Genomic DNA, 12,297 nt, shown 5'->3' with positions numbered 1-12,297 from the left:
AAAAACTGGCATTGCAGAATGCCATCAAATTTCAAGGGTTTGGAGGTGAGGCTTCTAGTTATCATTTAAAATTCAGTTCTATAAAAGTCTCAGAAATGTGTGACCAAAGAGGCATCCTAAAAAGTTTTGAGAGCTCTTTCTGTGCAGATAGCAGGCCCACAAGCATGGTGAATGTCCCTAAAACCGGCCAGACCTTCTGTAAGAAGTGTGGCAAGCACCAACCTCATAAAGTGACACAGTACAAAAAGGACAACGATTCTCTGTGTGCTCAGGGAAAGCAGCATTATGACGGGAAGCAGAGTGGCTATGGTGGACAGACTCAGTCTGTTTTCCGGGAAAAGGCAAAAACTACAAAGAAGATTGTGCTGAGGCTTGAATGTGTTGACCCCAACTGCAGATCTAAGAGAATGCCGGCTATCAAGAGATGTAAGCATTTTCAACTGGGAGGAGATAAGAAGAGAAAGGGTCAAGTGATCCAGTTCTAAGCCTCATCTTTTCTATTATGAAGACAACAAAATCTTGAGGTGAACGTTCACCTCATTTGATTACTGTTGGTCTATTTGTGAGGAAATAAAGTAATCAATAAAATCCCCCTTTCAGGGAAATTTGACTCATGGTAAAAAATAAAAAAAAAATAAAAAAGAGAGAGAGAGTTCTTGGGATAGCTCTTAGCAACACAAGACATTGATTAATCAACACTTGCTTTCCTATTATCCTCCTTAGCATTTCTTGGATCTTTCCAATCTTCCAGTTGCCTGTTTTTAGGAGAAATTAACATTATTGTAGCTCTTTAAGCTTGAAGAAATAGAATATAGAAAATCAGAATAAAAATGCTAGACATAATTCACAACAGCAGGTAAGAGTTAACAAAAAGTCTAAAAATTAACAACAATGGGAAGGGAGGGAAGGCATGCCTTTTCCCCTTCTAGCAGTCAAAAGCAGGGTTAGAGGGAGTGGCTGAAAAATACAATTCCTACATGTGTAAAAGTCCTGGGGAGGGTGGGGTTCTGATCACTTATTCCCTAAGGGGAGGCAGTCAGTACTGTGTAGTTTTCTGCAATCAGTACAGATATGTGGATATGACCTATCGAGAACCTTCCTCTGACAGAACAATGTGAGGAAATGAGGTCTGCAACAGGGAACTTGCACTTCACACTGTACTCACAGCAGAGAGTGACAAAATAGGAAAAACTCTCTTGAATGACTCATGAAGCTGCCAGACTCACCCCTAGACCACCTGCAAGCACTGGATTCATGCGTTTCCAGAGCTCTTCCTACCCACTGTCAGTGCCCCTGAATACCTGCCATTTTCTTTTTGGTGGGCTCAGGGAAAGCAATAGAAATCTCTTTTGGGAAGGGCTGATGTCCAGCGAAACGCAAGAGAGAAGAAGGCAGAGCCAAGCTCCTGGATGGCCCAGACCAGCAGCTGATCTCCAACAGCCTCTCCTAACCTGTCTTCTCACTCCTGCAGAAGGCAGATGCTCCAGGGGACTTGTCTGAGGGGAAGCACGGCTCAGAAACCAACATCCTTCAGAACCCTTCATTTCTTCTCTAAGTTTTCTCTATTCCATGGCCCTGCCTTTTGTGGCTCTTATGTGGTCTGCCTGAATAAACATGATTTAGTTTGATCCTACCTATTCACGCAACCTCTCAGTGTCCCAGCCCTCGCGAGAATGTAGGGGCCTACACTGGAATTTTAATTTACTAGAAGTATGTGTTAGTGTTATCCTCATCTCCTACACACTAGAGACCAACCGGGAGAGGCAAACGACTGAGGCAGGTCTTTCTTCAACAGACTGGATAAAATACTCTCACCTAGTCTTACCCCAAACACTCAATGCTTCAGTCCCTTAAAGGGCATTCCTCAGCTCTGAAATAAAGCTGCATTCTCTTCCCTGGCCCTGGCCTCCAAAGGCTCACATTTGCCTGCCCTTGGTCCTTATCACACCCTCAGGTCAGCCTGCTAAAATGGGGCCTTTCTGCAAGATGCGACACATAATCCATGGCACCAACTGCTGCCGGGCTTTTGGTGCCAAAAGACCATTGACAAAAAGCCTGCTTAAAAAAAGTATGTGGTAACTCAGTAGTGGCAAATCCTATCGGATTAGCTCTATTCCAAGACTGCCCTTCCTGTGTCAGACTTCTCAGATGTCCATGGCCTTTCCCATGTTTGGTTGATATCCTGCAGAGAGCCTGCACCTAGGCTGCCCAGCAGAACTTTCTTCCATGAAGGAAATGTTCTGCCTCTACACTATCCACGTGCCAGGCATAACTACGGAGTATCTGAAATGTGACTGGTATAACCAGGAAGCTAAATTTTTAAAAAAAAAGAATTGTTTATTTAATTATATTAATTAATTATTGTTATTATTTGACTAGAAAGAGGGAAAGTACTGGTATAACCAGGAAGCAGAATTTTTTTAAAAAGAATTATTTATTTAATTATATTAGTTAATTATTATTATTATTTAATTTGACTAGAGAGAAGGAAAGTAAGAAAACAAGCAGCCAGGTCCAGGACTCGAACTGCAGTTGGCCATGCGAGAATCCAGCACCTTAACTATCATGCCACCTGCCGGTCCGTTCTGCACCCCAGACAAATCAGATTCTCTGGGTTTAGGATTCAAATATCTGCAAGGCTCCTCTGGCAATGTCAATGTGCTGCCAAGGTAGAGAATCACTGCTCCAAGATGTGAAAATTCTTACTGTGAATAGCCAATCCCCATCCAAAAGGACACCTGTAAACACTAAGCCATGTAAACAGGTCAAATATGCCACCCATCACGCTAATCAATCCTGTGACACTGTGACAAACCTCAGGCTTGTGAAGAGCAAAAACATGCCCAGAAGAAATGAACGCTGAAAGGAGGCAATGAGGAAGAGACAGTTCATAAGAGAATTTAAAAAGAGGGAGAAAAGGAATTTTTCAAACACCTATCAACAGCTAAAGCCTAGCTAGTTCGAGCTGTTCTGGAAAGCTACTGGTTAACAAACAAACATACTCCAAATAGAGTACATTGAACAAATAGCTCTAATGGGATTTTCTCCTTGGCTAACCTACCCCCACACTATGTCGGCAGCAAGCTCCTCCTTACCACTTTGCTTTTTCCTTCAAAAAACAATCTGAAACCTGTGCTTTTTCACTGGGTATATTACACCTTTTAAATGGCAGCAATTAAAAAATCCAGTACTGGTCCCAGATTTATTTGCTCTGGCTCTCTTCTCCAGCAGGTACAACTTCAGTCAACCTTCACTTGCCATTACTAATTTAATCAAGTGTATCATTAACCTAGTGGAGCTTTTTCGAAGAGACGTGCTTACCAGAGACATCATACCCACAGTGCAAAAAATGCAAATAGACACTCAAATTTCTGCAGCCTCTAATCTTCCTATCAGCATTTCCCAAAGGCATGTGGTGCCCTTCAGGGTGACTACTGAAGGACTTTCAAAGCTGATGCGAAAAGCTTACTAGCTTCTAACTGAAAGTGAAAACAGGAAGAAGAGATTTTAATGGGAAAAATATTTGAAGGTCACTCTTAATGACAATAGAAGTTGTTTCTCTACACTGATGAGTGGAATATAAATGATTCACAACTAAGCAACCTCCCCAAATTAATACTAATGTAATGCAATTACAAAATCAAGAACTCCTGAAGTTGGCCAGGGCTTCAATAAGTCACCTTAACCACAGGACTTCCCTCCAAGGAGAAAGAAGTGCTGGCTTACATCCATCCACACTTACAGCCAAGAAGTTCTCACAAAGCCAATGTAATCCTTGCTGCTGTGGCAAACCAGGCCGAATTCCTTTTCATCTTGGCCTTAGTGGGCACCCAGCAGCAGCTACTCAGTAACAACATCTCAACCATCCATCCAGTGGAGGGAGGAAACATGGATTTTTAAAAATTAACAGAATACTTACAATAGGATCTGGACTCCACTTTTTTTTTGGTGGGGGGGAGTTTTTCGCTATAGGGCGCGTGCGCTCGCCAGACAGAGAGAGACGGAGAGACAGAAAGCGAGAAATCACCCCCCAAAGGGGATGGTCACGCCGCAATCCCTTCTCTTCCATTCTCCTCTCGGGATCTTGGGCACGCACACACACGCGCCCGGCGTGAGTTTTAAGCCACCGGGTCCGCGACGCGACCCAGGGTAGAGAGTTTTAAGCCACCGGGTCCGAGACGCGAACCACGGTCGACTACGTGGGAGTCCAGCGACATAGCCATTATGCTAACTGCTGGTTCCCTCCACTTTTTTTTTTTTAAACTTTTTTTAAAGAGGTTTTTGCTATAGGGCGCATGCGCGCGCCAGAAAGACAGAGAGAGACAGAGAGATAGAAAGCGAGAAATCAGCCCCCGGGGGGGAAGTGGCCACACCACAATCCCTTTTCCTCCATTCTCCTCTCAGGATCTTGAGCATGCACGCACACACGCCCAGCGTGAGTTTAAGCCCCTTGGTTCGGGACTCGAACCATGGTCAACTACATGGGAGTCCAGCGACATAGCCGTTACGCTAACTGCTGGTTCCTGGACTCCACTTTTTAAATATACATTAAAATGTGGATTATACTGAACAGGATAAAAGTCCTTTTTATAATAAATTATATAACTAGGATTGTCAGATACCAGATACTGAGCTGAATTTAAATTTCACATAAACAATGAATTTTGAGTGTAAGTATGTCCCAAATATTGCATAAGATATACTAAAAAATGACGGTGCTGTTTATCTGAAATTAAAACTTAAATAGGCATTGTTTGTTTGTTTTTCTTTCTTTTTTCCCCTAAATCTGGCAACTCTACCTATTACACTGTCCTGGGAAAAACCTCCCCCTTTTTTATTTGTTTGATAGAAATTTATTTCTCACAGTTCTGGAGGCTGCAAGTCCAGAATCAAGGTGCAGGCCAATTCAGTTCCTGGGGAGGGCACTTTTCCTGGCTTACAGTTCGCCAGCTTCTTATATGGAGGAGAGAGTGCTCTGGTCTCTTCCTTTTCTTAGCAGGGCATTAATCCTATGATTAGGGGCCCACTTCATGACCTAAAACTCAACTTCTGAAAGAAGAAGGGAGGTCTAGGTTTACCACTCCCGACCACTTAACCACCCAACCATTTCTATGTCTCAAAGTCAGCTATTAAAAATGTGCTCCCTAATGTGGATAGTAGCCACAACCTGATAAAAGAATGTCCCAATGCCTAGCCTTCTCTGGACCACAGATGCTAACTACATGACTAAGTGCTACAAGTACAGGTTGCTAACAAAGTAAAAGTAAACTTTATTTTCCAAGCCTTTACTTGAGTAAAAGGCTCAGATGAAGCAAGTAATTAAGTTTGAGCAGGTTCCAGAAATGAAAGAAGTCACTAGTAAATGGTATTATTCATGCTATACAATTAAAAGCAGGCTGGCCCTATAACCTAGTGGTTAAAGGAGCCAGATCCCACACACATAGGCAACCATATGGTTCAAATCTCATCCTGGGCAGCTTGAAAATCACACTGTGTGTGTGTGTGTGTGTGTGTGTGTGTGTATATGCCTCAAATCCCCAGAGAACAGAGAAATGGAGAAGGGACTACAGCATGACCACACCCCATTGAAGGGTGCTTCCTCACGCTCTTTCTTTCTGACTCTCTGTCTTCCTATCTCTGGAAAGCACTCAAAACCTCTGGCAATTAAAAAAAAATTAAAAGTAAATTTTGCTTTGGAGAAATAAAATGAAGACAATAGAAAGTACAATGAATATATAAAATGCTATCATGTGAGGTATCCTAAATAATAATTATTTTGAAAAACAGCTAAATCTATCAAACAGTTATAATACGCCAAACAATTTTCTAAACACTTTACCTGGTTTATTGCATTTAATCCCAACACCCTAAGAAGTACTATCACTAAGCACATCTTACAAAGTATAGAAATTAAGATACCAATATTAGGTAATTTACTAAGACTAGGGCTATCACACTACTTGGTTTGCCTTAGACAGTCCTAGTTTATGCCTGGTATCCTGGTACAATTATTAAAAGTGCCCCTTGTGCACTCATAAATTATCCAGCTTAGAAGATAAATGGTCAGTAACTTGCAGAGGCAGGGGTCCAGCCAGACAGTGCGGCTCCAGAGACAGAACTTGGCCACTGGAAGATACTCCCCATTCTTACCTACCAGGAAGAGGACTGTAATGGTGGGATTTATCATTTTACTTGTGCCTCGCATACCCTGGATTTCCTACATGGTTACAAATCAAATTTGGGGAGTGAAGGTGGGGTGGGGGTGAGGGTCATGTTTTTAGAATGGTCCCTTAAATCACTGATAGTGCACAGCATAAATCATCTGTGACCAGAGAGGAATATTCCTCAGTCAGCCTTCATGTACATTCCTGGATCTGAAAAATTTTAAACATATCCAACTTACCAAAGTAATATTTAACCAGATCCTTTTCTACTTTGAAATGACCTTTGCCTTCCTTCCGGCTGGCCCAGACAGCTGGGGCAGACCACTGTTAGCTATTTTTATTAGAGAAAGGTAGACATGCAATAAACACTGACTTTTTTTTTTTTTTTGGAGAGATTTTCACTGTAGGACGCGTGCGCTCGCCAGACAGACAGAGAGAGACATAGAGACAGAAAGCGAGAAATCACCCCCCAGGGGGGATGGTCACCCCGGTTTACCACTCCCGACCACTTAACCACCCAACCATTTCTATGTCTCAAAGTCAGCTATTAAAAATGTGCTCCCTAATGTGGATAGTAGCCACAACCTGATAAAAGAATGTCCCAATGCCTAGCCTTCTCTGGACCACAGATGCTAACTACATGACTAAGTGCTACAAGTACAGGTTGCTAACAAAGTAAAAGTAAACTTTATTTTCCAAGCCTTTACTTGAGTAAAAGGCTCAGATGAAGCAAGTAATTAAGTTTGAGCAGGTTCCAGAAATGAAAGAAGTCACTAGTAAATGGTATTATTCATGCTATACAATTAAAAGCAGGCTGGCCCTATAACCTAGTGGTTAAAGGAGCCAGATCCCACACACATAGGCAACCATATGGTTCAAATCTCATCCTGGGCAGCTTGAAAATCACACTGTGTGTGTGTGTGTGTGTGTGTGTGTGTGTATATGCCTCAAATCCCCAGAGAACAGAGAAATGGAGAAGGGACTACAGCATGACCACACCCCATTGAAGGGTGCTTCCTCACGCTCTTTCTTTCTGACTCTCTGTCTTCCTATCTCTGGAAAGCACTCAAAACCTCTGGCAATTAAAAAAAAATTAAAAGTAAATTTTGCTTTGGAGAAATAAAATGAAGACAATAGAAAGTACAATGAATATATAAAATGCTATCATGTGAGGTATCCTAAATAATAATTATTTTGAAAAACAGCTAAATCTATCAAACAGTTATAATACGCCAAACAATTTTCTAAACACTTTACCTGGTTTATTGCATTTAATCCCAACACCCTAAGAAGTACTATCACTAAGCACATCTTACAAAGTATAGAAATTAAGATACCAATATTAGGTAATTTACTAAGACTAGGGCTATCACACTACTTGGTTTGCCTTAGACAGTCCTAGTTTATGCCTGGTATCCTGGTACAATTATTAAAAGTGCCCCTTGTGCACTCATAAATTATCCAGCTTAGAAGATAAATGGTCAGTAACTTGCAGAGGCAGGGGTCCAGCCAGACAGTGCGGCTCCAGAGACAGAACTTGGCCACTGGAAGATACTCCCCATTCTTACCTACCAGGAAGAGGACTGTAATGGTGGGATTTATCATTTTACTTGTGCCTCGCATACCCTGGATTTCCTACATGGTTACAAATCAAATTTGGGGAGTGAAGGTGGGGTGGGGGTGAGGGTCATGTTTTTAGAATGGTCCCTTAAATCACTGATAGTGCACAGCATAAATCATCTGTGACCAGAGAGGAATATTCCTCAGTCAGCCTTCATGTACATTCCTGGATCTGAAAAATTTTAAACATATCCAACTTACCAAAGTAATATTTAACCAGATCCTTTTCTACTTTGAAATGACCTTTGCCTTCCTTCCGGCTGGCCCAGACAGCTGGGGCAGACCACTGTTAGCTATTTTTATTAGAGAAAGGTAGACATGCAATAAACACTGACTTTTTTTTTTTTTTTGGAGAGATTTTCACTGTAGGACGCGTGCGCTCGCCAGACAGACAGAGAGAGACATAGAGACAGAAAGCGAGAAATCACCCCCCAGGGGGGATGGTCACCCCGCAATCCCTTCTCCTCCATTCTCCTCTCGGGATCTTGGGCACGCACGCACACGCGCCCGGCGTGAGTTTTTTTAAGCCACCGGGTCCGGGACACGAACCGCGGTCGACTACGTGGGAATCCAGCGACATAGCCATTACGCTAACTGCTGGTTCCCTTAACACTGACTTATTTTCATACACAGTGGGCTTTTCTTTTTTCCCTGAAAAACAAAAACAAAAAACTTTCTTCTTTTCTTTACCTTAGGTATGGCATATTTTCAAAGCATCTCCAGCTGTCTGAGGACATATTTAACTGTCAGTGACAGCCTGATAACATGAAAACAGCAAACAGAAGCTCACCTCCTCTACATAATTTTAAAGTGTGTCACGACTGGTCCCAATAAGCACAGGTAAGATGCCTTTCAAGGTTCAGTGCTCTGAAGATGGTCACGAGGACACTGAGTATTTCCATATAGCCATAGACGGCCTCAAAGAATAGTCACTGCTTGAACAGGGACAGTTTCAGCCCTCAGACTGTGTGAGGCTGTGTGACTTCACCAAGCCTCTCTGAGCCTTGGGCTTTTCCTTGACATAATGGTGTGGATGGACTAAAATGCCCAGTCCTGAAACTCCCAATTCTAAGTATTCTCTACAGTCTTCCCGACCACATACTACAGCGGGCAATGTGCAAACCTTCTACAAAACTTCCTGGCAGCTGGCTTCCAAGCTGATCCACAATAGGATCCAGGAGGGGACCCCAATACATGTGCCCAGAGGGAGAAAATAATCCCTTTCAAAAGCAATCCACACAGAGGCTAGCACGGAGGAAAGCTCACACAGCACTGAGGCTGACAGACCCCAGCTTCTCATCAGGAATAAAACCTTGTCCCTCTGAAGACCTACCACAGGCAGGCCCAGAGTTTCTGTGGTGAGCAGAGAGGGATCTTGTGTTTGTGACTGCCTTCAGTATATTGTGACTCCTACAGCCCCAGGCCATGTGCAAAATGTTTTTTAATATTTATTTCTACGATAGGTCACAAACGCTATATCCTACAATACCAAATCAATGAAAAGGACCAGACTGGGAACTGTGGCTCTAAAGAAGACTCTCTGCCTCCAAGTCCCACATGTCACCTTCAAAAGGCGAGTCTACTCAAGATCAGTCCTGACTGTAATAGCACTGGGAAAGGGGTGGGATGGGGCGGTTGAGGTAGCCCATAGCTTTACAGGTGTATTTCCTTTCACAAGACAGCAATTGCCCTTCATACTTGTTCACTCACTAAGGGAAACAGCAAACAAAACGGAAAATGAAAACAGAACACTCAGTCTGGATTTCATGTGAATTCTACTAAAAAATCAAATTAGTCATCATCAAAAAGAAAAAAAAAAAGGCTATGCCACAAACACAAAGGTCAGGGAGTTAGTCACTATGAGAGTTTACCTATGTGTAGTTATAAAAAGGGGAGCTCCTTCTTCCCTGAAGTTTTATTACATGAAATTTATAACCACATTTAAGTGATGCGTTACATATGCAGGCATAAAACTCCTAGCACCAAGCTCTGTGTTTAAACCCAAAGTCTTCTGGTAGAGAAGTAATACCTCTTGTCAACCCTTGTCTCTCTACTCCTTATCAGAGCCTCATTTCAGTAGGGTCTCATTTAAAAACTTCCAGAAAACTTGTTATAGAAAGTCATAGAGAACCAAGAAAACTGTTGAAGCCAATGAAAAAAATTCCATGTGTCTGGGCCATCTGTTCAAACCAATTTTAATTTTTTATAACCACTAAGATATGTGGTCATGGTTTACTCTTTTCGGTGATAAATTCAGAACACAAAAGCAACTACATGAAGAAAAAAATGCTATAGATTCAACAGAGGCAGGTTACAAATAATGACTAAAATTTGAAAGCATTGCCTGCAAATTGATTTGGAATAGGGGAAAATCACAAATAAAACTTCTTCTCAATTAATCAGTAATTAAAATATGATTTTAATATTTTTTACTTTGTATGAGAACAGAGAAGACTAGTGTATCCCAAAACATATTCTGTGAAACTCTTTACCCAAGAGGGCCTGCGAAAAATCAGAAAAGAATTCCAAGGTCCACTCAGAAAGCACCACGTGTCACTCTCCCTTCTATTATAGGACGCCTATTAGCATACAGCTGCTCTGAGCAGTCCTTCACCAAGGAAACCTAGGACATCTTACTTTGCCCAGCACTCACCAAATTTATTTGACCAGGACATGTCCTTTATAAAACACAAGGAATCAAGACTACCAGATGGTGTAATGGTTAGGTTGCTGGACTCCCATGTAGCCAGCTGCGGTTTGAGTCCTGGACCCAGCAGCTTAAACTCACATGGGGCATGTGTGTGTGTGTCTCCAAAGTCCCAAGAGGAGAATGGAGGAGAAGGGATTGCGACATGGTCATCCCTACTTGGGGGCAATTTCTCATTTTCTGTCTGTCTGTCTCTGTCTCTCTGGTGAGTACACATAGCAAAAATCTCTCTCTAAAAAAAAATAATAAAATAAAATACGAGGGAATCTTCAAAATTTTTGTAGAAAATATCTATTATGAAAAACAATGAATTTCATAGTTTTAGGTGTCAAATGGATTGGACTAAAGAATATCTAGAACTTGACAAAGCATTACTCTGGGTGTATCTGTGGGGTGTTTCCAGAAGAAATTATTAACATTTGGAGTCTTACAGTAGAGTAGATGTGGACAACCTGCCCTCAGTGGAGGGGCACAACACAGTCAACAAAGGGCCTGGAGAGAACAGATACAGGAGACGACGGGTTCTTCGGAGAGAGACTTCTTCTGTTGCCTCAGACAGCAAGATTCAAGGTTCCTCTGCCTTCAGATCCCAGGACCCACACCAGTTCCCCCAATTCTCCGCCCGATTCTCAGGCTTTTAGCCTGGAACTGTGAATTACACATTGGCTTCCCTGAGGTCTTCTTCAGATTTGTTGGAACACACTACCAGAATCCAGGATCTCCAGCCTGCAGATAGGCTGTTGTCAGACTTCTCAGATGCCCTAACAGCATAAGCTGATTCCTCCTCAAACTCCCTCTTACATATCTATACGAAGCACTTGGTTCCGTCTCTCTAAAGAACCATGACTAATACGATGGATTTTAACATTTTGTACTCAAATAAATTCATATTTTAATTCCATTTATCCATGAACATTTTGAAATTCCTGTGTAATATTTGTGCTTCCAACTGGTTGATGGGAAACACTGAGTTAAACCGTAATATCTATGCTCTTATCTATGTTTAATCGGAAACTTCTAATGATCACACATAGCCAGTCTCTTCTCTTTCTGACCGGTCATACGGAAGGGTTATTCTTGCCTGCTTCTCCCCATAGGAAAGAAGCATGTCACTAGTGCTGGTCAATGGTCTGTACACAACCCATCAGTCAGAGTCCTTCAGTGAGAAGATGTCCTATCATATGACATCATAAGCCAGAAGGATAACATGAGTGAGAAATAAACTTCTGTGAGTTTGAACTACTGAGATTGTAGAGATATCTGCAACACCGCACTACCTGCCTGATAACACTAATTTTTTACTTTGTATGAGAACAGAGAAGACTAGTGTATCCCAAAACATATTCTGTGAAACTCTTTACCCAAGAGGGCCTGCGAAAAATCAGAAAAGAATTCCAAGGTCCACTCAGAAAGCACCACGTGTCACTCTCCCTTCTATTATAGGACGCCTATTAGCATACAGCTGCTCTGAGCAGTCCTTCACCAAGGAAACCTAGGACATCTTACTTTGCCCAGCACTCACCAAATTTATTTGACCAGGACATGTCCTTTATAAAACACAAGGAATCAAGACTACAAGATGGTGTAATGGTTAGGTTGCTGGACTCCCATGTAGCCAGCTGCGGTTTGAGTCCTGGACCCAGCAGCTTAAACTCACATGGGGCATGTGTGTGTGTGTCTCCAAAGTCCCAAGAGGAGAATGGAGGAGAAAGGATTGCGACATGGTCATCCCTACTGGGGGGGCAATTTCTCATTTTCTGTCTGTCTGTCTCTGTCTCTCTGGTGAGTACACATAGCAAAAATCTC

The sequence above is a fragment of the Tupaia chinensis genome, unplaced genomic scaffold (genome assembly GCF_000334495.1).
Source record: "Tupaia chinensis unplaced genomic scaffold, TupChi_1.0 Scaffold000622_1, whole genome shotgun sequence".
NCBI classification, from domain to species: Eukaryota; Metazoa; Chordata; class Mammalia; order Scandentia; family Tupaiidae; genus Tupaia; species Tupaia belangeri.
This window is presented reverse-complemented; position numbering follows the sequence as displayed.